The sequence below is a fragment of the Rhipicephalus sanguineus genome, chromosome 10 (genome assembly GCF_013339695.2).
Source record: "Rhipicephalus sanguineus isolate Rsan-2018 chromosome 10, BIME_Rsan_1.4, whole genome shotgun sequence".
In the NCBI taxonomy this organism is placed as follows: Eukaryota; Metazoa; Arthropoda; class Arachnida; order Ixodida; family Ixodidae; genus Rhipicephalus; species Rhipicephalus sanguineus.
The window spans coordinates 39067475-39093023 of NC_051185.1; the positions used below are offsets into that span (position 1 = coordinate 39067475).

General features: G+C 46.2%; 1 long non-coding RNA gene across 1 annotated transcript; it reads left to right on the forward strand.

Annotated features, from left to right (window-relative positions):
- The first annotated feature begins 7 nt into the window (after window positions 1–7).
- On the forward strand, window positions 8–15260 carry LOC125760069 (uncharacterized). The gene is made up of 3 exons (XR_007417732.1): window positions 8–232; window positions 4763–9548; window positions 14507–15260. It is a non-coding gene; the product is annotated as an uncharacterized LOC125760069 (long non-coding RNA).
- The last annotated feature ends 10289 nt before the right edge of the window (window positions 15261–25549 follow it).

Sequence of the window (25549 nt, forward strand, 5' to 3'; positions counted from 1 at the left end):
ACAGCCATAGTTTGGAACCAGAATCACGGGACAGTGTGCTCAGTCTCAAAAGTGTGTATGGTACAGACATAACGCTGATATACGAATGTTTTATGAGGCAAGCGAGGGGAGCACCGTTCGATTAAATGTGAAATACGCACAACGTGCATATCTTTAGACGTAGGAACATTTCCACCAGCGTATATACTTATCGAAACTATGAAATTTGCTGGACTGTGGAGCACGAAACTAGGTGAGTGCATTTTCTCCATGACGTGAGCGAGAAAGGTGCCCTGTAAGTATTCGTTTACGAAGGAAATGAAAATGAGCACAGTGCACCGTTTAAGAGGTCTCCTATTTATTTTCTTCTTGCCCATAGTACACTGACTGCGCAGACTTCGTTTTAAGGATACTTTATACATACTTTCTTAGCGCTGCCCACTGACTGGAAGATCGGATTCCGTAATGACGTGCCACACTTTCTAAGGACCTCATTTTGAAATGTATTGTGAAGCTGTGGTACGCACTCCATTTCTCGTATATTTTTCTAATTTTCGGTGTGTAGCACCTACTCGAACCATTGCAATGGCTATGGGGGATTGGTCACGCACAGCACGACTGCTGCGGCGCGACGATCGACCACAACAGTAGTTACCAGCAGTCGTATCGCAGCTCTGCATATAGTGTATGTAACTTTGCGTACGAGCATTTCAGACAAATACGCACGCCGGAAATGTGAACGCTTGGATTGTTGCGACACATGGTTGTTGTAACGACCTATCAGAGACTTTGTAAGCTCGTTTTTTTTTTTTTGCTTTGTAATTATGCGTTCCTGACAACAGTCGGAGAAGCACAGCTTCGTCGAAACAACCTTGATCCATTCACCGACGCACCAGAGGACGCTTGTACTAGCGCAACTTATTACAAGCTTAGAAATTTGTTGTGTGGGGTCCATGGCACGACCCGCCACACGACAGCTTTTGCCGTCTCTACGTAACGGTTTCGTCGCAAGATAGTCGCCTGGAGTTTGTTAACGTTCACCTAAATATAAGTAAGCGGGCGCCTAACACTTCGCCTCCCTCGAAATGCGACAGACGCGGCCGGGATCGAACCCGCGTTTTTTGGGTCAGCAGCCGAGTACCGTAACCACTGTACCACCACGGCGACCACCTATAGAAAGTCACCGATAATCGAATCTTGCAGAAGTTGTCAATTCCTTCCAGTAAAAGTAAAATACAGCGCTTCTAATGCTTAGAGAAACTTGAATATCGATGGTCAAGGGCTTCAGCAGCTGAGGGCTGCCAAGAATTACGATTCGAATGGAAGAGCAGAGATTTCGGCGAATGTTCAGCCATGAAACTGCCGAAATACAACCTTTTATGTGCCTTGCCGGATCCTACCACGTGTCAAGGGTGCGGCGTCCTACTGCGATAGAAGTAATGTGGACACTCGAGGCGCATTTTTGCCGTACGCGCCGTCATATTCTTTATCAAGTCCAAATCGATAACACCGCGCCGCGCGTCGTATCTTCCATGTGCGAGTGAAAGCTTGCTAAGGCTGCCGACGGACGCGGCTCCGGCAGCAATAAAACTCGCTGGCCGGCTCCGTAGGGCGAAAAAGCATAAAAGGGGTGCTGGTGGGGGTGCTGCGTCACTCGGGCAGCAGCTGCGAACTGTGACCAAATGGGCGTGGTCGCACATTGGCGCGAGCGCTACCTCGACACAGATCAGCAGACCGCTTGCAAATTTAGGTGCTGTGCTTTCACCGCTTACTTCGCGTTGAAGCGACAGACCGCACGAGCACCGCTTTGCTCCCTGGAGCTGCTGTATTCCCTAGCGCCAGTCTTTTGTAAAATTATGCCAGACCGGATCCTAAAGGAATCAGCAGCTGACCTTACTTTGAATAACATTGCAATTTATTACAGCGAAAGCTGTTATGAGATCACAACAAGGGCCGATTTTGGCGCGGTAGTTGTCTGCCGCCGCCGGTGTCCGTAACCACTATCGCTCGAAATAAAAGAAAAACGAAATAAGAAAAACTTTCAAGGATGGAATGAGGTTGGCGGTGTTTGAAACTGCTTTGCAAAAATACCCTATACAGGATTCATGTCGGCAATAAACCACATTAACATATGTAATGTAGCGTGGTAGAAAAGTAAAGTAACAGCCAAGCGTCGCACAGCGCGAATTCTGTAACCAGGCGTCACACAATATGAATTGCGCAACGAGAGGGTTGTTGAATGCTTCCAAGCCTTTACAAAGGGATCTGCCATAATTTCTCGTCGTCATCAGCCACACCATCAACAAAGTGCACATAATGCCTAACAGGTGTTTAGCAGGTACCACGGTTCTCCGCAGAATGACGAACAATTGCATAGTGGTTGCTTCCCTACTTCACGAAAATTATGATGACTTATAGCGTAGTGGGTTCCTCGCAAGTATACTTCTATTGGTTGCTAAGGAAGCCCACAAGGCTCCCATGATGGCTCTCAACGGGCATTAGGAAGGCGAACGAAAAGCGAACGCTGGCGGGCGATTGACAAGATGACGCCCGAGGACCCGACAGCACGAAAACAGAGCGAGGGCCTGCATAGCGACCACGGCGAACTGTAACGAGGCAACGTCCTAACCGATGCTGGACGGCCGCATTGCCACCAAGCTCACGCCGCCCAAAATTGACGAACAAGGAACTGAAGAATCCATGCGATGCTATCCGCGTGGCTCTAGAGCAGTGGTTCTCAGCCGTCGATGTGTCGGGGAGCCCCTGTGGACTGGTCGAAGTGATGGTGGACCCCTTGATGTGAGGAACCGGGTGGGAGGGGGGGGGGGGGCAGTGATGTAGCAGGCTTAGATTTTAATTGAGGCGTTGGGGCAGCCGAGGTGATCTTGTTCAGAATGTTGCTGCAGTTCCTGAAGCAGGACCTGGTACTGAGAATAGGTCGAAACTCGCCCCAAAAACTTTATTTTTTCGCGGGCGATAGCGTCGCGGAACCCCTAAGACGGCTCCGTGGAACCACCATTTGAGAACAACTGCTCTAGGGAATACCCTCTATGAATTCAGCAAAGTTTCACTGCAACACTGGACTAAACGACAGACTGAACGACATGTGACGCTTTCATATTTGCACATAAGGATTCGTAAGGTTCCCCCTTTTATTTTATATATATAGACACTCGAGGATCATTTTTCCCGTCACCGTTGATGTCGCCGTGAGGTTCCGTATAAAGCACAAGAAAGATAACATTGCCCCGCTCGTCGTATGTTCTATGTGCGAGTGAAAGCGTACAGGGGCAGCCCAAGATCGTGGGTCAAGCGGAGCAGAAACTCTCCGACCCTCTCCTGTGGCGCGAAAGGCCGATGGGGTTCCGGAGGTGGGCCGGCTGTGTGGGTCCTGCCGAAACTGAGTACACTGACCGGCCAGGCGCGGTCTCCATTTCTTGCTAACAATTAGCAAACGTCCCGTACCTTTGCATAGGTGCTACGTTCTCACCGCTCAGTTTACGTTGAAGCGATAGACCGCACGTAGGTCGCTTGGCTCGCTGCAACGGCAGCGTTTCCTCACGCCAGCGTTTCGTTCCCTTATGCCAGGTCCGATGCTAAAGAAGTTAGCTGCTAGCCGTACTTCGTATAACATTCGTTGTTTCGCTCTTGCGGCAAAAACTACGGCTACTTTGGTAGTGAATCATGATTCCATGTACATATTGAAGTGTCAATGCGCGTTTGTCGGCGCGCAAGCGCGTGAGACGAGGTACTTATTCTTATCAGGCTTCGTAGTCTTGAGACACGCGCGGGAATATTGTAACGTTCGAGAGCCGGCACTCAGCGCTCGGGCAGAGAGGTCTTTCATATCAGCGGTGTCGAAAGAAGCGTCTGTATCATATAACAGCATTGTATCGACAAGCGCGATAACCTTTTTTTTTTTTTTTCGTGGGAGTCCACTGTATCTCGCCGCAGTTACGATATCAGCGATATACATGAAAGTACACGCGCGAGCGAGCAAATATTGAGGTTCCATTCCGTTCGCCACAATTCCTATGTGTATGTGTGTCAGGTGCATCCACAGATAATGCACCCTGAATACGTGGAGGGTCGGCTTATCGATGTCCTTGACATACAGCACTCGCATACGGTGGATACCCTCTATAGGCCATTCCAGCTGTGTACCTGCAGTCGATGTATACGAGATGGAAAGCGGCAAAAATTAGTCTTCTGTAAAGTTACCCACGCTTGGAAATTTAAGCGACAGTGTGGCAATTGCGGTTCAGTGCTTCTAACAGCGAACGGAAAGAAATCTTTATGTGCGTGTCAAAAGGACACAAACCAGGAAACACCTGGTAGATGAAGCAGAAAGTGCCTTTCCGGGGCTTGAAAATTCATGACCCCTGCAGATGTCCCTCGAAACTTCAGCCTTTTAAAAGGTTTCGCATCAATACATGAACTCTCGGCTTAAATGGCTGAATCAAATGCCGATGAACTCGCAAAAAGCCCGCGAAGCACTTCCGAGAGTAAAACTTAAGATCGTGTTCCAAATAACACGCCAATCACTCAGGGATAAAGATGTCTACGTCGAGGTGGCTACAAACTGACTGGACTTCCCGCGTGCCGCCAAGACGCCTCCATTACGTACCAAATTCGGTCGCATACTTTTCAGAATGTAATCAGATTGCTAATAATTTTACTACATGATGATCGGTCGTCCAATGTATATTGGGCTCGCTGACGGCCGTTTACAATATATGTGACGCATTCAAGATTAACGCTGATGGAACTTTTCTTCTTTCAGTGCCAGCTCGAGAGAAAATTGCCAGCTTTGAACGAAATCACCACGTCATATCTTTTATATTTGTCACAACGTACACAATGTCTTCTGGAGACTCCCGAAAAGCTCTACATCGACACGTCTTGTCGCCCGCCATGGTAATGGTGTCTGGTCCACGACTGTTGTTGATAGTGTAGACAGCTAACGTTCACGTGTTACGTGCCCTGCAGGGTGTTGTCACCAAAAAGGACCAACCAACGATTTCCTAGAAAGTGATCTTAACAGTGAAAGCTGTAATTGTTAAGAGCGGCAACTAAGGGTGATACGCGTCCTCCCATCAAGAAAAGGGGATTGTTTTACGAAAGAACAGTATTTCGGTGTGATGCAAAGTTCTGCCTACCCTAACGAAGCCCTGAGAGCATTGTGGGCATTCGTGGAACACTAAATGGAACAGTCGAGGAACATCTATGCTGTTCGGTAACGTAAAAAAAAAACAGAAGCAGCGTGAGGGAGCGGAAACGGGAGAGGAGCCCTCAACCTTCTTCGAAATGTCTTGAATATTTGCAAGCACTGATCATCTGAATATGCCTTCACTTTATCAAGCGCAGTTCACCCTCCACGACGACAAAAAAAAAAAAACAATTTGTGACATAATGTAAGCATTAATTTTTTTCATTTAACCTTGGTTTTCCCTCGCAGAGATTGACTGTCGCGATTCGATAACATCTGGACAGAAATTTGCTTTGCCTGGCCGCTGTGGGTCGTAACTTTTTGAGGGTTCCAGCAACCGAGTTGAGAAACCGCAGAGATGGAAGATCTCTTAGTACGGGTACAAATCGCATCGCTTTTCTGCGGAGAGTTTAATTCTTTCGGCTACCTAGTGCAGATGTGCTTTTCCTATCAGACGAATTTAAACGTTAATCGAAAGCTACGTATGTCATCCATTTTTCTGGTATCACCTTAATCACTACCAATTTTTCCGACCGCAGAAATGACACCTTGGTTCAAACCCTACGTTTGCTTTTCCCAGAAAAGAGATACCATTTTCAGTGTGTAAGTAAAGTGCCAGCAATCATCAACCAGCCTCCTTGCTTAAAAAAGACTGAGATGTCAGAGGAAACTGGTAGTAAATGTCGGAAGAAAATCCCCCTAGTGACCTTCGCGCCTCTGATTTCGTTGTCCTACGACCATTGAACTTTCCTCCACGACTTATCATCTTAGTTCGCATTTCTTTGAATCAAGAGGTATATTTTTTTCTTGCTAGACCGATATTTTTCGACGCGATACGACGTTCCAAATATAATCCAGCATGGAGTCAGGAAGAATTTATAATTTTTGCTTCTTGTGATTCGCAGAAATCTGTCGACTACGAATGGTGCCAATGAAGGTCGAGCCTCGTTTCTTATGACGCTCGCTGAAACCACTAGAGTACTTTTCATACGACGTTCTCGTGGCATTTGCAAGTCGAGACTCTTGTATTACGTTCAGAGGGCGGCTTCAAGTCTACCAGCGGAGCTCGACAGAACGACGACACCTGTTCATTGCATGCGTCTACGGTCGCTACGTCGTTGGGCCATATTCGCATATCTAAAGCAACCCTGCAAGCCGTTCGCGACCTCAACAGCACCAGGCTACAAGCATCCTGTATCTTGAGGCGTAGTCACGTTCAAATCACAATGACGAAGGCTGACCTCTTGAGTACATTCCAGTGGGTTCCAGGACATTATGGTATGCATGGATGTAAGAAAGCGGACGAGCGTGTCCGCGGGCCATTCACTACAGCAAATGGGAACAGCCATATTCTACGAAACTAAATGATAATAAGTTATGATGATAACTTAGTGGCGATGATGATAAGTTATATTCAGTCGAGAAGTGCATTTCGGATCAATTCACAATTCTACCATTCGCTATAACAGTTCTTGAAATCGAAATTGCCACACCAACTTCCTCGTATCATCGTATTCCAAAGAAGGCCAAACGGACAATACGAATCGGATGTCACAAAAGAAAGAAAAAAAAACCATAAATGCAATATTTTTCGCATTTGAAACTTGCCGTTAGAGTTTGTGACGTCACCGCGTGCACATGACATGAATTCTTAACATGTTCGGATTTCGGAATTGCGCTTGTGGGAGCAGACTGGTCGCTTGGCCGAATCAGCGGCCGAATTCACGATTCGTTTCACTCGTGAGTGCTTCTTTGCCACAGGCTAGCCGGCTTCGTTAATGATATGTCCTGCAGCGGGATTGGCTGAAATTTTCTGTAAGGAAAACACTTGAGTTGTACGTTTCTCTGACTGCGAGCGCGGAAGTTTAGTTCGCGAGTCCAAGTGGTATTCAACTTGTAATACACAGTAACAGCCATCGTGACGTAATAGCCAAAGACAAAACTTTGTGACGTCACAAATGTGCAAAGCACGGCAGCAGGAGCTTGGCATACACCGAGTGCTATTTAATAGATGAGAAATGCATAGACCAGAAAGAAAAACACATTGAGCATGAAATGATATTGCAGAATGAAACATGTGAACCTGCTATACACACATATGTTCCGCGAGCAGCACAGCGCAAAATGCAGGCGCCTTTGATGCAGTGCTAACGCCTGAAAAGTGAAACCGCTCTTCATTAACAATGTCAGTATAGACATGGTAGCCCGCAGTTTAAATTGAGTGTTGCTGCATTGACCAAAATGCCACCGCTTCGGCAGAATTCTGTGTCACTAAGCAAAGATGTCATTAAGTGTGACCTCCAGCGCTGTAAAGAGGGCGGTCACAGACAATGTGCAAGGTGACCTCTGACGAAACACATTTTGTTGCGAGTGGAACACCAGAATTTCTTGTCTGCAAAAGCACGTGGCGTATCATGAGAGAACTACGAGGGTGCACGTAAAATTTGCACCGATGCTTTCTGCAGTTGACAGCAGTGCCAGGAGGCACGCAATCTATAAAGCCATGGACTATTGAGATACGAACAACTTGAGGTTAACCAAAACGCGTCATATTGTTCTTGTTCGCGCCATCACTCGTAGTGTCAGCGTTATTTAGGTTTGAAAGCTTAATTTGAGCCCTAAACAATCCTTGAGAGCCACACAATTAGCGATCCCAAGTGGCTCTCTCCACTGCCTTCTACACTTTAATTTCTCGTTTGTGTTTAATTTGTCGATGACTGTACATTCATCCAGACACCTCAGATCGCTTATCACAAGGGAAGAGTTTCCAACGCCTGAAGGCTTTCCGAGTGCGCGCGCCCTGCAGGAATTGGCAGCGTTCACGGCTAAAGTAAGAAGCGTGAACATCGCTAGACTCGGAGATCGGCAAATCTCGGCGTGTGACTATCAGACGAGCGACGAAACATAGGCCGCCGGCATGAGGAATGGCCTCTCGATATGCTTCGTTTAACTATAGTGGCACTAGACGGCGACGCTGGCGCGATAAATGAAAGCATCGCAGCGCCATCTCTCCGGTGCACGGTGCCTATTAAGCCTCCTGCCTGAACGCCTCACCCATCTTTTCCTTTGTTGTGTTTGCAGCAGCAACAGCCAATCTCTGCCCAAAGCGACGCTTCACACGGCTACATAGTGGCTTCACATCAAGAGCCACGGAACATGCGCCGAATGCGTTAAAATCTGTCCGTCAACATGCCGAAGCTCCAAGCGGTCGCACCCAAGACTAGGACAGTAAACGCTTTTCTGGCGTTTTTGCTAACCAGAGGAGCGCAACCTTTCAACGCCAGTCAGTGTGACAGGGTTAACTTACCTTACTTTCGCGTTCACAGGCTGTTCCGAATTACGCACTTTCTCGCAAGTTTATTTTGCTTCATATACGTGTGAGCTCCACTATGTCAACATTCTTAAGCTGTAAAGTAAAAAAAAAGAAACGCTGCACAAAGCTGACACAAAGACAAATTGAAACAGGTAAGTCATTTTATTTACTTGCATTGAGCAGAAACATCTCATAGGGAGAAAAATGTTCCACTTGGTTCGGCGTGGTTAGTTGGAAAACCTTAACGAGACCGACTACATAAAAAAAAAAAAAACGTTTTGCCTCCTCGGTTAACTTAACTATCACCCGAACCTCGGTCCTTCGTTCGTTGTTTCTTTCTGTTTTTCTTTATTTTTCTCCTTATTACTTCTCTAAATTCGGCCACCAGGGTCGCTGATCGGCACTGCCATCCAATATACAGCAAATGGCAAATGCATTCGACGACATAACAGGACAACAGAAAGAAATCAGATAAGAACCTTTGCACGCAAAGCGTTTATTTCGGCGTAATACAGAGCTAATAAACAGTTGGAGGAAGCCTTCAGGCGCCCCTTAGACCTTCTCATTAGGCGAGAATAATAGTTTCATTGCACCTTAATAAGTATGTTGTGATAACTTAGAAACAGTCATTTTCTCTGCCCAATCCAACGAAACTTCCGGCCTTTCATGGCAGTAAATACAAGCCGTACGCTTTAGTGCGCTGCGGTATTCGCACCTGCGACGCGGTATCAACTCAATCACAATAATTACAGTTATGTGCTCTAGTCGAAGTCAGCTTGACACGTTGGCGCAACCAACGCATTTGTACGCGTCCGCGTCACCAGCGTTCGAGTGGGACGGGTACCGTTAGTATAGTACGCGAGAGGCTAGAACTGCCGGTTTTCTCACATATGCGAAGACAGATCACTAAATGTGACACTTCGCTAGCCAAGAGACACTGGCCAGTAACAGCACGGCTCCATTCCCCTCATATTTGTCTGCAGGCTCCCGAAGACAGGTGTGTGGCGAAGGTGCAACAAGCGCTCAAGTCGTGTAATAGCAGGGTGTGTTCAGATAAGGACAGACCTAGGGGGGTCCCGACTATTTTTTGTTTTGCACGAAATTTTTATATGAGCTGGGCAAATGTCTCTATAGAAAGGAATGAACCTTCGTTTTGCGGAAATTATCACGGATTACTAGGAAAAAATTCCCGTTTCACAACAGGTGGAAAAAGGCAATTCTGCAACTTTCAGATTTCACAACTTTGGAGGCCTATCACTAAAAACTTAACGCATTGTGGACATCAGTGTTAATTTTTCGTAAATCTTCAGCAATAGTACTATCGGCCTACGGAAATTTAAAGTTGTGTGACTCGCAGTACATTTTTGAAAAATTGCCAAACTTTGATTTTTGAGCGGCTGCCTATGGCTGACCCCAAATTCAAGGGTCTTTTTTCGCAGTTTTCGCTAAAGCGCTGAAGCTGAAAATATTTCTCGCAAGTCTACGAAAGGTTTTTCGCTAATTAAGCAAAACGTTATGCGACTACACTGCATATTTATTTCGTTATAAAATCCCAAAAATGCCATAATCCCAAAACTAGCGAAAATTGCAACATTTTAGGGTCGTTTTAAAAAAAAATAATCATCACCGATTTTTATGAAAATGATGGACTATACCCGGCCATGACTGCTAAATATTGTGCTGCAAAAATATGTTGCATTATTTTGTTTGAAGTGAGAAAATTGAGCTTATTTTAATACCCATGTATGGTCTTAACATCAATGTGTGGCGTTCTTATAATAAAATAAATTTAATAGACATACTTAGTTCGTAGCTCGCTTTTCTGGTTTTGATAATGACGATTGACCCAGCTTGTGTCTTTTGACCGCTTTGAGTGACAGAAAAGCTGAGCTTGAATTTCAGAGCTCCCCTGTCTGTGTCCCTACCAGTACATTGAGGCAGCCGGCGCCCGAGAGGGCGTACAAATGAGAGCTCGTGGTGTAGAGTACAAATTTTTCTGCACGTCAACCATTTTAGTTCACATCATACCACCTGTCTAACGCAAAAGAGATTTAACTATATAGTATTTCCCTAACAGTACGGGAAAATGTTATTGTTGCGTTAGTGTGCCTAGACATAATTGCTCGCTGCTGGGTGGTAGAGAAAGGGGACCCGAAATGTGAGGTTCGCGTTTGTTTCTTTAAGGAAAATGGTTATAACTTGCCCTAAGACTACTTGAGGGCCATATTTCGATGAAAATCCTGCAAAAATATCTTCCTATACTTTATTAATAATAAAAGTTTTCGTGTTACCATCTTCAACTGCGTACTTACCCTGATTTTCTTCCATCAAGCAACGAAATTTATGGACTAGAGTTGGTTACAATAATGTACAGGTGGCTCGAGCATTACCATTGTACGGGAATATTAAGACCGTTGCGGTCTTAATATTTCGATGAATTTATCATTCGCAGAAACGGGTTGAGATGGTGGGAATGAGGGAGTTATGAATCTACAAGAAGCACGTTCATGTTGCGCATTAGTTTATTCACGTCACCTAGAATGAGTAATATCCACTCGGGCAATCAAATTTTGCACACTGCAGATTCACAACTCCTTCCACTCTGTGTCTGCGCACCGCGCTACGTACAGGAAATTCCCTTGGTCCGATTTCATGTGTTTGCACATGTGGGTTGCCTGAATACCTTGAACCCGTCTGGCAAGTTTCCATTTCTCCTTCTTCAGTTATCTGAAGGCTTCCACTTCACTCTTCTCCATATGCAGTAAGAAAACCTTTTTAAGTTTACTAGCTACAATAGTAACAAAATCACTTGCGCACTGAATGACCTCGGTGGCGGGTGAACGCAGGTTATGTAGTGTGGCTTGTTGTTTCACAAGGCCACCGACGCCGTCGCAGGCATTTTTGCCGTCCCCGTTGCCGAAAAAAGCCACTTGGTTGTCTGAAGCTGTTAGTTTCGTGTAAATTGGAGCATAATCTTCGATGTGATCCTTGATTTTTCTCAGGGCCTAGCAAGCATGTGCAGAGTCGTGGCAAACGACATCGCTAATTATTGCGTAGTTCCATGTCGACTTTCTTGTCGATACAACGCAAGTAAAGATGCTAACTTGCGTACTTTGCCAATGGTAAGGTTGTACTTCATCTGGGAGTACGATGGACCAATTTTCGGCAAAATCAAAGTGGAAAACAATGGAACCCTTTTCACAACACTGTTTTTCCTCGTGTATGGTATTTGCTTGCGTGCGCGAGGTAGTTATGAGGGATCCATTTTATGGTCACATTTTGAAATTCCTTTAGGAATGCTGGAGGCATCATGGTCTTCTTTATTAGTTCACCTGATTCCCAATTAAGTAGCAAATACAATTTCTTCGTCCGGTGCTTTGCACTGAGTTCCCAGGCTGAGACCATTCTTCACAGGACATTGTTCGCACTCGCCTAAGAAGCATTTGGTGCTAGGCTGCGTGCACACACAGAGCGCCTGCACATCATCAGTCGACATCAAAGACCCCGACGCATTTTTGATCCCAATAAGGCATAGTTCGAAATTTGCACAATATTCCCATACATACCCCTCCCGATGCGGTGAGCATTTGACCCATTCTGGGCGCAAAGATATGAATTTTGTCAGACCAACCGCTGACAGCGGATTAGCAAGTTTGTAGACTGAGTATGTCTCTCGTAGCGACCGCGTCATGAAACGCTTCGAAATGAATTCGGCTTTTCCATCGATGCGCACGCGCACCACATCTTTTTTGTTTGGACTCTGCTTGAACAGTCCAGCTCATCTTTTGTGTAGTATTCAAGGATTTTGTTGGTGTCTGTCTCACTAAATTTTTCTTTGCAGTACGGCTCCAAAAGGCTCCACACACCTTGTTCTGCAGCTATCTTCCTGGCCTTTAGAATCGCGTGCTTCGTTGCCTCTGGAATGAAGCGTTGCACCTGTTTTATTGTTAGGCTCAGATGTATCAAGGATAGCAGACGGCAGCGCTCTCGAAAACATGTGCACTTGATGTACGCTGTGTGTAGGTTTTTCTTCCAGCTGGCACAGGCGCAGCAACTGAATTGTGATGGAATGTCTTTAATACCGTATGGCTGTGCGAATTCCGCATCGAATGTTTCTTACAGCAGCTCTAGTAATTTCATTTGCCTTGCGCTTTGCGTACGAGAGTCTCCTCCCTTTCTTTACACTCCGAGGAGGCTTTAGTGGCGACACTGCTGATGGGGCACCAACGACTGCCTTAATGCTTTCCATAACTTCCTCTGTAGTCTGGAAACCCTCATTGGGCTGACTGGATTCCTCTTCCATATGCTCAATGTCTTCCTTAAAGTTCCTAAAGCAATTCTGGCACACAAAGTGCGATTCACGCACTCTGAGCGCTGTGTCAGCTTCCAACACTTTCTTTAGATTGTCAATTCCCAAGTCTTTGACACTGCGGAAATTCCTTTGAAACCTGATCTTCCGCTTGTGTCTCTTTAAGTAGTCGGCGCAGCAATTTCGTTCAGGAAACTTCGCCATCAGAACTGTGCCACAGTGAGGTCTCTCGGTGACACAGTAGGTTACAGTGAGTATAAGGTACAATCACTTTGGGGTGAAGGTAGCGTCCAAGGAAGTTCTTAGTGCAACAACGAAAGTTCAGTAGCCGGATCGCAGCTGATGTCTTGACACAAGGGTTTACGAGAAGAGAGCTGCTTGCAGTGGGCTTCTTACTTACTCCGCAATCTCTATCTTATCTGCTTACGAAATAACTTATTATTAATAATAGAGGACGACACTAGAGTAACTACAATGTGATGAAAAAACTGTATCATTGACACACGTAGAAAACAACACGACTTCTTTGTTAGAGTTCACTATCCAGACTGACATATGGTCTACACCCAAAAGACTGCTTTTCAGGTGTGAGGGGAACGCTCTCTCCTGTCTGGGTCCGACCGTTGCAGGCGCACCGCGGTGCGTCTCGCATTTCACGACGGTCATGTGTTCTCCGTCACAGGTTCTCGGAGTGCTTGGCTGTTATACGTACTTTTGTTTCCCTCTCTTGCGGGTGGCGTTCAATTACGCTCTGGTCTTGCTGTACGCGCTCTCGCGTGCCTGCTGCCTCAATGTGCCGTAGTATGGATACAGACAGAGGAGCTCTGAAAAATTCAAGCTAAGCTTTTCTGTGTCTCAAAACAGTCAAAAAGACACAAGCTGGGTCCATCGTCATTATTAAAACCAAAAAAGCGAGCTACGAACTAAATATGTCTATTAAATTTATTTTATCATTAGAATGCCGCACATTGATGTTAAGACTATACATGGGTATTAAAATAAGCTCAATTTTCTCACTTCAAACAAAATAATGCAACATATTTCTGCAGCACAATATTTAGCAGTCATGGCCGGGTATAGTCCATCATTTTCATAAAAATCGGTGATGATTATTTTTTTAAAACGACCCTAAAATGTTGCAATTTTCGCTAGTTTTGGAATTATGGCATTTTTGGGATTTTATAACGAAATAAATATGCAGTGTAGTCGCATAACGTTTTGCTTAATTAGCGAAAAACCTTTCGTAGACTTGCGAGAGATATTTTCAGCTACAGCGCTTTAGCGAAAACTGCGAAAAAAGAGCCTTGAATTTGGGGTCAGCCAGAGGCAGCCGCTCAAAAATCAAAGTTTGGCAATTTTTCAAAAATGTACTGTCAGTCACACAAATTTAAATTTCCGTAGGCCGATAGTACTATTGCTGAAGATTTACGAAAAATTAACACTGATGTCCACAATGCGTTAAGTTTTTAGTGATAGGCATCCAAAGTTGTGAAATCTGAAAGTTGCAGAATTGCCTTTTTCCACCTGTTGTGAAACGGGAATTTTTTCCTAGTAATCCGTGATAATTTCCGCAAAACGAAGGTTCATTCCTTTCTATAGAGACATTTGCCCAGCTCATATAAAAATTTCGTGCAAAACAAAAAATAGTCGGGACCCCTCTTGGTCTGTCCTTATCTGAACACACCCAGCAGTCAAGCTTCACTGAGCGCCGTTCTATCATCCAGCCTTATCACAGCGTTGTACCCGACGCTGCACCAATTATATGTGCTTATACAGTGACACTTAAGGTGTCGGCGGTGCGAGGACCAGCCAGCGTCTAAGGACAGTATTCAAGCACTCATACCAGGCACTATGACTCCAGAGTAGCAAAGGTACGCCGAAGCGCAGACTCAAAGATATAAATGTGAAGATATGTAACTCATAAGAACGATGCAGGGAAGGTGGGGCTTGCTTAAGTGTACGTCTTTACTTGTCAAAATGTTTTTTCATTAACTAACTTCTCATGAAAGAAGCAGCTCGTCATATTGTTACGGGCTGATGTAACGGCTAATGTCATATTGTAACGGGCTCAAGAGGACGACGAAGAGGACAGGAAAGAAGACGACGTGGTCGGACTCCACGAGCTGGGCGCCATCTTGTCAGCCGCCTAATTTATTCTGTGTATATACAGTGTGAATATATTCGCGCTGTAACAATATGCGCTAAAAATGTTGTTCGTTTCGAGCAGCTAGATTAAGATTTTTTGTTGCCCTCACTTAAACCACTATCTTAAGTACATTACAGAACAGCAATTCATTCCTTCGAAACGCTGCTCTTTTAACTAACGCTTTCGAGGAAATGTACGAGAAATATATGGCAAAGGCTATCCTTTACGAACACACATTTAAGTTACCATGGACGTCAGCTACAACGTTAGTCTGATTTTTCCAAAACTTTGACATTAGTGTTCTGCTGCAGTTTCTCGAATGCGACATCCAAAATTTCACGCAGTTCTTTCTAAAACTCCGGCATAGTGAAAACTATGTGCACCAGAAAGCAACCAGAAGTGTTCAGAGAGGATGACCGGATATGTTCTAAACCAAGGGCCGCTCAGTCTCTTTGCCACTACTCTAACCCAGAACCTCCTCTCCAACGCATCAATGAAATGAAAAAACTTTCATTCATTCATGGACAGGACTTATTCATTCGTTTTCATTCCTTCATTCACAAATTTATTTATTGTACCTGGAAAACATTCGGTCGCCACATCTGTAAAACTAGATCAGGTACGTATCGAAGTGAATGACAGCCGGCAACGAACGTCAAACACTGAGCCCAGGAATTATTAAAGCGAAAGCCTTCGATGCCTCATCAAACGCGAAAAGTCACCGTCGGTGTCAACACGAGTGATGCGAAAAATGATTATGTGATGACGTCAAAGTGACGTCACAGGTCACGAAATTTGCGAAGTCATCACATGACATCGTCGCGTGGTCGAAGGTGGGCCGATCACTGAGGCAGTGGGAAACCACATTGGTTACTGGAGAACAACCAACCAACTGTTAAAGCCATCGGACAGCGGCACTGTGAGCGTGCCAGTGTATGTGACAGTCTAGCGACATCACGTGGTGCCATAAAACTAATAATATTATCTGGGGTTTAACTTCCCAAAACCACGATATGATTATGAGGGACGCCGTAGTGGAGGGCTCCGGAAATTTAGACCACCTGGGGTTCTTTAACGTGCACCTAAATCTAAGTACACGGGGCTCAAGCATTTTCGCCTCCATGGAAAATGCAGCAACCGCGGCCGGAATTCGATCCCGCGACCTTCGGGTCAGCAGTCGAGCGCCATAACCACTATAGACTACCGTGACGGGGCAAGTGTCCTAAAACCTAATAATGTAACTGACTGCGCTAGTTGGTTGTACGTACAGTACTCACGGATTCAAACGAGACATCGAATTTTTTAGTATACGACTGTTATTCGCCATTGCTCGAGATAACCACGTCATGTCGCAATCAATCTGGTCTCTACAGATAGTGTTGGCTCCGATCTACGCGCTCGAGTAAAAATACGCCGATATGACCCGAACTGAAGGCGGTGGAGACGAAAGTATGTGCGTTACTTAGCCCTAAATTGTCCTGTTTCAATCCGTGAGTACTGTACTTAAGATAAACAGCGCAAAAAAAAAGCACGGCGACGGAAAGAAAACACACAGTACAAGCACTGACTTTCAACTGAATTTTTATTGACATGACAGCATCATATAAGTATTTGCGGTACCAATAATAAAAAAAGACGAACAGGAAAAAAAAACAGGAAAAAAATACAGTGACAGGAAACCACCAAAAACAGTAACAATCTAAGTGGCCTGCTGCGCAGACACCCGCATTCTAAGAAATAGAGCTCTCTGTCAGATACGGCAACCGATGGTTTGCTTACGAACCCGCTCCTTTCTCGTACTGTCTGAGCAGCCTCACTGATCATGCGCGCTTGCTCATTTTTTATCTTATCCACAAGTGCGGTCCCCTGAAACTGTGGAGAGCACCCACACGTGCTTACATGCAGTGCCAGGAAGCCATCTTTTTCCGTCTTTTTCCTGCTCTTTTTTTCTCATTGGCATCGCAAGTACTTATATGATGCTGTCATGCCAATAAAAATTCAGTTGGAAGTCAGCGCTTGTCCTGTGTGTTTTCTTTCCGTCGTTGTGCTTTTTTGTGCTGTTTTCGCAAGTCTTAAAACCGTCGCTAGATGTGAAATACCCGCGCTTAAACCTGAGAGGGCAAAGCGAGATCACGTGACCTTCCGGCTCGGGAAATGGCGGTTCAGCGAACGCCTCGTGTGACGTGATTTACCGCCGGCTCAGCTGGAATCCTGCCATGTGCGCGCTCCCCGTTATCTACATGGCCCTCTTACGTGCCCAGGTGGGTTGCCTTTGTTCATTAGAATTAATAATTAAATAATCATAGTGCGATTTGCCTGGCCTTGGTTTGTTACAAATAAATAATCTTAATAATGTAATTAGGGAATGCGCGAATGGAGTTCTCGGTATTTTCTACCGAAAGTGATCATAATCATCATAACTTCGTTTTTCTTTTTTTAACTAACCTGGTCACGTGACCTGCTTGACGCCTACTACTGCTACTACTACTACTAATACTACTACTACTGCTGCTACTACTACTACTGCTACTACTACTACTACAACTACTACTACTACTGCTACCACTGCTACTGCTGCTGCTACTACTGCTACTACTGCTACTGCTACTGCTTCTGCTGCTGCTACTACTACTACGACGACGACGACAAGGACGGCGCTGAGTAGACTGAGACAGCTCCGCTGAAATAACTTTCATTTACTATAGGGTCATCAATAATAAAAAGAGCCTACCAGGTCATGCCTGCCAGTCACGTCCCCTGCTGTAGTTACGGCCCGAAACTGGATTCCCAGGTCGTCGGATGAAAGTATGTCTTCCCGCGCCACAGGTGAGGAGCACAAGGCTAAACAAAGGCGTACTCGGGTGGCTCTATCACAAAGGCGAGAGAACTCGGTCTACTAGGTAATAATATAACGGTAAGCTTCACATTCTTTTACCGCGGTCACGAAACGGCGTCTGTTTTGAAGGCTTCGAAACAGGGTACCACTGCGGCACCACCCGGCTGTAATAAAGCCTAAAAATGCAACGAGTGAATGATAATGCAAATGTATACCGAGAAGAAAGGCGCGGAGTGTCCTATGGCAAAACACCTCAACGAATGTGCGTCGATTAAAACCCAACACAGGGTCAACCACACTGGGCGAAGTCACACAAGCACCGGTGGGAAGTGTTACGCCGACTTATGCAGGTACCGGGAGCAAGAAAAGCGGATGATCGGCCCCTTAAGGCTTAATTGCTCGGCCGACACCAGTGGCCACTTATCCAACAAGTGCGACAGTGAGTACCGGGTGACTTACTTAGAACTGATCTATTTCATTGGGCTGTAATTTCGTTATTAATTATCCGATTTTATTACGGTTTTGCGGCAAACGATTCACGAAGTAAGGAAATTTATTGGCCCACACTGTTTTTTGATGTGCAATGCAGAAAAAATAATAAATAAGAAATAACGAAAATTGCGACATTCCGCCAATTCTCGTACAATAAGAGACTGCATACTGTTGATGTCAGAACAGATTGATGATTCGCGTTGTCATTTTCAACATCTGCTGTAGGATAAGTCACTACAAATTTGTATAGCCGGTACAAACATTTACTAGTCACGTCTGGCATGCCGCATTACAATCAGATTTTTAAAGCTTTATAGGCGCAAGTCATATCTCCCTGTATAGTATTTCGCGCGGTTTTCGTTATTTCTCAGCTATTCTTGTTTCTTTGCGTTGCACGTCAAAATACGGAAGAGGCCATTAAATTTTCTTCCTTCCTGAATGTTTCGCTGCAAACCGTATTAAAATCGGCTGCAGTGTAACAAAACTACACCTGAATCAAATAGGTCAGTTCTGAAAGAATGACCCTTATGATTATTCAAAATGTCCCCAATGCCTTTCACTACGAGGAGCACAACAGCCTTGGTTACTGATTTATACATCATACTAATAAGAGGAAGGACAAAATAATTAATATCTGGGGTTTAACGTCCGAAAACCACGATATGATTATGAGAGACGCCGTAGTGGATGGCTCCGGAAATTTCGACCACCTGGGGTTCTTTAACGTGCACCTAAACGTAAGTACACGGGCCTCAAACATTTCTGCCTCCATCGAAAATGCAGCCGCCGCGGCCGGGATTCGATCCCGCGACCTTCGGGTCAGCAGTCGAACGCCATAACCACTAGACCACCGTGGCGGGGCAGGACAAAATAATACGTAGTGAAAAATAAGTGACGTATCAAATGTGTTTATACAGAAATTGCAGTACCAGTAAAACATCTAAAAAAGTGGAAAAATTCACCGACGATTACGATAGTGCCTAATGCGAATTCTGAGCGCAGATTCATGTTGGGGCAAGGCCAACTGTGTTTGAAGTTTTGGTTTTCCGCAAGGCAGCGACTACGCCATAAATCATAATTTTTGTGAAGTAGGACAGCCCCCACTACGCCATCATTCATCTTTCTGTGGAAAAGCGTATATTGGTTACGCCACCGACGGCGACGCCGCTCAACGCAGGAATGGGCGCCTAAGAGCTGCGCTCTAAATAGAAAAATAATTACAGTTAGACGTAAGGCCATAATAGGCAAAACAGCACCAAACATCGCCAGAATAGCACTGTAAAGTCTAAAAAAATAATGACAAGATACGGTGGAAAGCCGCGAATCTTCAAACTTGGTTAGGTTGGGTTCAGTGGTGATGAATGATGGTAAGACGCTCCAATTAGTTACTGTGCGCCGTAAGAACGAATGCACACAATGGGAAGACTGGAAGTTAACGCGCTTGAATTTTCCTGGAATTTCAGGATCTCTATAGCGTAAGCCAAAGCTAGATAAAATCAGCAGTTATTTAGCTACAACAAGCTAGCGTTAGCCGTCCTTTAGTCAAGTCTAGCCATGACTAGCCAATGCTAACAAGAACTGGTAGTATGCGAGTAAGTGCGGTAGGCCAGGATACCACGACTCGCCGTTCAGTGTTTACAAATCATCAGGGGTAGAGCATCGGACGTGTTATTCGAAGGTCGCAGGTTCGGTCCCTGCCGGCGGCAAGTTATCTTTTCGTCCACTTTACTTTCTTCACACTTTATCCTAACTACAACCAATAACATCCCCTATACTTTCTCTGGCATTATTGTCTGTTAGTTCTCATTATATATTGCGTCTAACTTAGAAACGAGCCCTTAAAGTCATATTCTTTCCTTCAGGGGTGAAAGGGGGCGCTAAGGTATGTTTTAGCATACACAATGCAGAGTGCAACCTGGCGTGGCTATCACGGCCCTTTGCTGCAGCGGCACGCGATTTATGAGCTCGCACTGGTGGCTATTCGGTGGGAAAACGAGACTGTCAGATCACGCTGCTACGTATCGTACATCAGGCGCAAGGCAAAGAGCTGCCACTGTTCAGTGGCAGCTCTTTGCTTCATGGAAGGTTCTGCTCAGCAGCCTGTCATCTTTTCATTTATTGTGATCGATGCGCTCTATTCGGATTGCTCGGGAAATTCCGATCTGCTTTACCTGAGGCGCTCGTCCCAGCCAAGGGCCACAAGTTCGCACAGTCATAAAAACTCTTAATTGTTGGTGAGCCATCCATTTTGCGCCGTCATGTCGCATGAGAGACATCCTGCACAGAGAGCACTCGCTGATGGTTCGTGGGTGGTGAGTGAAGTGGCTGAGAATCTTGACTGTGACGACCCTGGAGACCTGTCTGCGCCTTCATTGGCAGCGAGAAAGGCACAGAGTGTGATCGAACGTTGGGATCCAACTGCGACTGCAAAACATGCCAATAAATCTCGAACCGTTTTCAAAGGTTCGACTACCTTCAGCGAGAAAATGTCAGCTCTAGGTCAGAAGGTATCAGATACTCTATCCAAATTTATGGAAACGACTGAAATAGAGGCTTCAGAAGATCTCGAATCTTCGGCAGAAGTTTCCGCTAAGTTGACCCCGTCATACATAGCAGAAATAGATGACGAGCAACTTATGACTTCAGATGACCTGACGGTAACATCAGACCAGATATGGAAACCCGCATCTAGCGACGATGCAACCACGTGTGTCGTGCCAAAACGGGATGAACTGCGAGAGACACCAGAAGGGATCGAGGAATCATTGGATGAGACGTCGGAGACAACAGATGAAGGGACTGTCAAAAACAATACCCTCTTTAAGAAACGCTTTGGTGTGGGCTCTGCGACTTCAGAGTATCAATGTTCAGAGTCAACTTATTTGGCTGACGTGGACATTGACGGCGACGCGACTTCGGAAGCCTCTCGCCTTGAAAAGAAGGACTTGTCCGCTTCAGAGGCTGACACCCCGATAGACGAATCCAACCAGATCATAGCTAAAGTACCAGCGGTATCATCGGAGGGTCGTGTCAGGAAAAGGAGTCGGTGGGGCCAACGTGAGTCGGAAGTTACGAACGTCACTGAGAATCAGCCGATGACAAGCCAGCAGGAGGCAGAGGTCAAGCGAAAGACCAAGGAACTAAGGACGGTGCTTCTGAACGGTCGCATTCTAAAGGTCATCGCTGAAGAGGAAGATGACAACCAGGCCTCTGGGCACAACGTGAACGCCATCGCGCCACTACCTGACGGTCAATTCTACAACGTCGCTGCGGTCGATCCCAAAGAAGCTCCGAGAGCCATCTACCGAAAACGGGACACCGACGGCGTGCCGGTCGTCTTCACCAGCACGGTGGCCGACGTCTCCTTTTGGGACCTGAACCCGAACCACTTCGCTCGCGAGTTGCGAGCCGTGGCTGGCGACGAGATCCTAAGCCACCGCATGACCAACCACGGCGCTCTGGTCCTTTACGTCAATACTGGCGAGATGGCTCGGGAACTTCTCAAGCTGACTACCGTCGCCGGCATGCCGGTCACCGTTCACGTTCCGCGCTCGTACTCCAAGAACATGGGTAAGATCCGCACCGTGCCGTTCCACTACACGAATGCCAACATAGTCACCATCCTGGCCCGTATCGGAGTCGTGAAGGCGCGCCGTCAGTGCAAGAACCTGCGGATGAGCGACGGCACCAACGTCCGGTACACGCGAAGCAACGTGGTGCTCACGTTCCGAGACGACGTCGAGCTGCCGTCGCACGTGAAGCTGGGCTTCCTCAGGTTTCCCGTCGAGCCGTACGTCGAGCCTCCCGTGATGTGCCGCAACTGTCAGGGCTACTGGCACACGGCGCGGGCCTGCTACAGGCCACCCCACTGCCGGACCTGCGCGGGACCCCACTTCTACACGGAGTGCCAGAGTAAGGACCGGCCCCGCTGTGCCAACTGCAGAGGCCCGCACACGGCAGTCCACTTCCGCTGCCCCGCCAGGCAGGAGGCGTACAAAAAGAAGCGCTACGAGTTGGCTCATTTCGCTACGTGAAAACGCTACCAATCACGACGCTATGTGGTCATCGCTTACATGGCGGAACAAGACAAGCTCTTGGGCTGCGTTGGAATCTTACGGGCTCTGAAAGTTCACTACGTGTAAGGATTAGTTTCTAAAGCTGCTTAGGCACGGGTTTTCATAATATAGTTGCACTCCAGTTCCTACGCCGTCACATGTCACGTAATTTCTTTTATAATTAAGTTTTACTGGTACCAGAGGCTTGTCGTTATGTTCCTTTTTTTGCGGGCCCTCTGGAATGAAGCCTAGGTTATGAATGCTTGGGCTTGCCTGTTGCACTGTCCTAGCCAAGCCGAAGTTTGGTAGGAATAATATGAGAATTCATTTGCCCGGTTATTACCTTTCGCGCTTCCTACCGGTAAGAGACTGTTTACAATGGTTGGGTAAGGCGACATATCCTAAGGCTGGGCCTGCACGAAATGCACACAATGACGCACATTGAGTGGAAAGCCTCCCTCCCCCTCTCCCTCCCGCTCTTGTTAACAGGAGCACTAATCTCATACCAGTTGTGCGTCAATCTCACCAACCAGGTGTAGGGAAGCGAAAACCATGGACCACGTTGGCCAATAACAAACGAGAATCAAGTAATGGTATCCGCAGGATAATGGACGAACGAAAGCTTCACAATTAGTTCAACAACGCACAGGGAGGTCACCCGTAGTTCTTTACGAACAACGTGTCTTGCATCTTTTGGACATGCAGCCGGTTCTCGTTATTGATTTGCTGTCACCAGCACCAGGCCTAGCGAAGGGCGCGTCGTGTCCGATTCAAATGACAATGGACCTTTCTTGAACGCGGCCTTGCTTATAATCTGTGTTCCGCTTTCGCAGCGCGAAGAAAGCGCTGAACGTGAAAGCTGGCATCCAAGATCGGTGCCTACGCATGGTACGATCTTGGAGGCCAATATCGGAGGCTTCTAGTTTCAGACCAATATAGCCAGGCGAAAATCTAGAGCGGTGGTCATTCGACGAACGTCTGAATAATGAAACTAATTGGCTTCACGCCGTCACTTGAAACAGTACAACATATCTAAGGCGGCAATAATCGTGGTCAGCGCACATTCTTCTCAGTATACTAATGCAGTCTTGTTCGCGTAAATTCGCCAAAGAATTTAAAAAAAGGATAGGGTAGGGGCGAAGCATGTAGGGAAGGGTGTTTCAGCTTCACTAACGTGAAACCTGGGGAGGGGAGATGCACGCAGTATGCGCCGGTGTTTCCTACAGCAAAATCTTTACTCTTTTGTGCTTTACTCGCCACCGGTACACTAACGCACCATCACTTTGCAAATATGTTTCAAGAAGTGATTATTGTCAGTGGGGCTTTTCGCTCCCTGCCCTCCTTGATTGCCAGTAATCACGGATTCGAAGGCTGCATGTAGGAACTACGAAAGGGGTAGAATATGTACGAAGGCCTTCCAAATTCTAACCAAAGCTCCTAGAGATTTTCCAATTGAATACACCCAAACGATTATCTGGGCGCCAGGGCATGCGGGCGTCACCGGGAACCAGTTTGCGGATGAGGCGGCTCGAGGCTTCACAAATCACCGAGCTTCCTTGCACACTGCAATAGAGGACCCAACGCCCCTAGACCCTAATTTTGCTACAATTCTTCAGTATTACAGGGAGAATAGAAAACTCTATCCAGCACCGCATAAGAACCTCACAGCAATGGAATCTGCGGCGTTACGCAGACTCCAGACAAACACATACACGAACTTACACAGGCTACATGTATTCTACCCCACAGCATACAGAGATATATGTCCGTGGTGCGGGGCCCCACCAACTCTGTTTCACATTACATGGGAGTGTACACTTCACAACGAAGAACACCACAACATGAATAACACAGAGGAAAAATGGGAGGCACTGCTGTCCAGCTCGGCCTTTGATGATCAGCTTTGTCTGATCCAACGGGCAGAGAAGATGGCAAGGGCCAGCGGAGCCCTGGAATAGGGGCCCGACCATTTGCTTTGCTCCGCGTTATACGCAAATAAAGTTTCTCTCTCTCTCTCTCTCTCTCTCTCAAGAAGTGGTGTTTCAAATAGACGACTTCACCGTAGAGATGCATGTTTGTGTCTCTGGTTTCAGATAAGAAACTCGAACGGCTCGGTAAAGTTCGTTGGGTATTCTGACACCGCTGTTAAGCCAAACAATGTTTTAGGCAGTAACGACCAACCATTAACTCATAATATGCATAGTATGGACCGGTGGCGTGTAGTGGATTTTTGTGGCGTATACCAGTTTATGATGGACCGTGACCACGGCATGACATGCCGACAAGACGAGATCCTAACGTGCTTCGCCCCTAAAACAACATCGTATTTATTTGCGCATTGTTTCAATATAAGGCATTTTTATACCCTGACCAACGTAATAAAGCGACCTCTAGGACAGATCTGGAAATTCTACTTGGATTTTATATTCGAATAAAACACAGACACGTTGTACATGGTTCTGCAAGTAACTTCGGCAAGGTTATTCTATGCAAATGCGCTCTAATGAACGGTTTTATAGTGACGCATCAAGCGAGTACACACTTGCATTTTCTGTGAAGCCCACCTTCTGGAGACCCCTTTTTTTCTTCTTATGGATTGACTTCGGAGGCCATAAAACGTAAGTAACCATCGTTGAAGAGTGCAGCAACATAAAAGCGACGAGGTTTGTCGAAACATTTTTTATGTAAAGGGCACGTATTTAAAACGGCGCATTAAGTACACACCTTCTAATTAATGCAGCTACACCACAGTGTGTCAATTTACCTACGAGACAGCTGATGTTTCAACAAATACGATGCCGTTGGTGACACGTTTGCATTACAATTACTGCACTACTTTGTTAGTAAGTGCCATGAAGAGAGGTAGTCTGGGAAGAAGAAAGCATTAAAACACGTTACGTGGCGTAACTTCGTGATAACGTCCCAGATCGCCGACATTTGTGACGTCATCATGACGTCACTCGATAGCGTCACCAGATGGCATTGTCCTTTGATCAAAGGTGGGCCGATCCCAAAGGTAGTTCAATACCACGTGAAGGTACAGAAAGCTTCAGTGGATGGGGAAGAAACAGTGCAATGGACTGAGAGTGTCAAGATAACTTAATGCGTGTCTACCACGCTGCGGCTCCCTGTGCCTTGAAAAATGTCTCGTCCCTGATTAGATAGCTTAACTCATTAGCAAGTGCGCGGCAGGCTTTCGCCTTCGAGTGC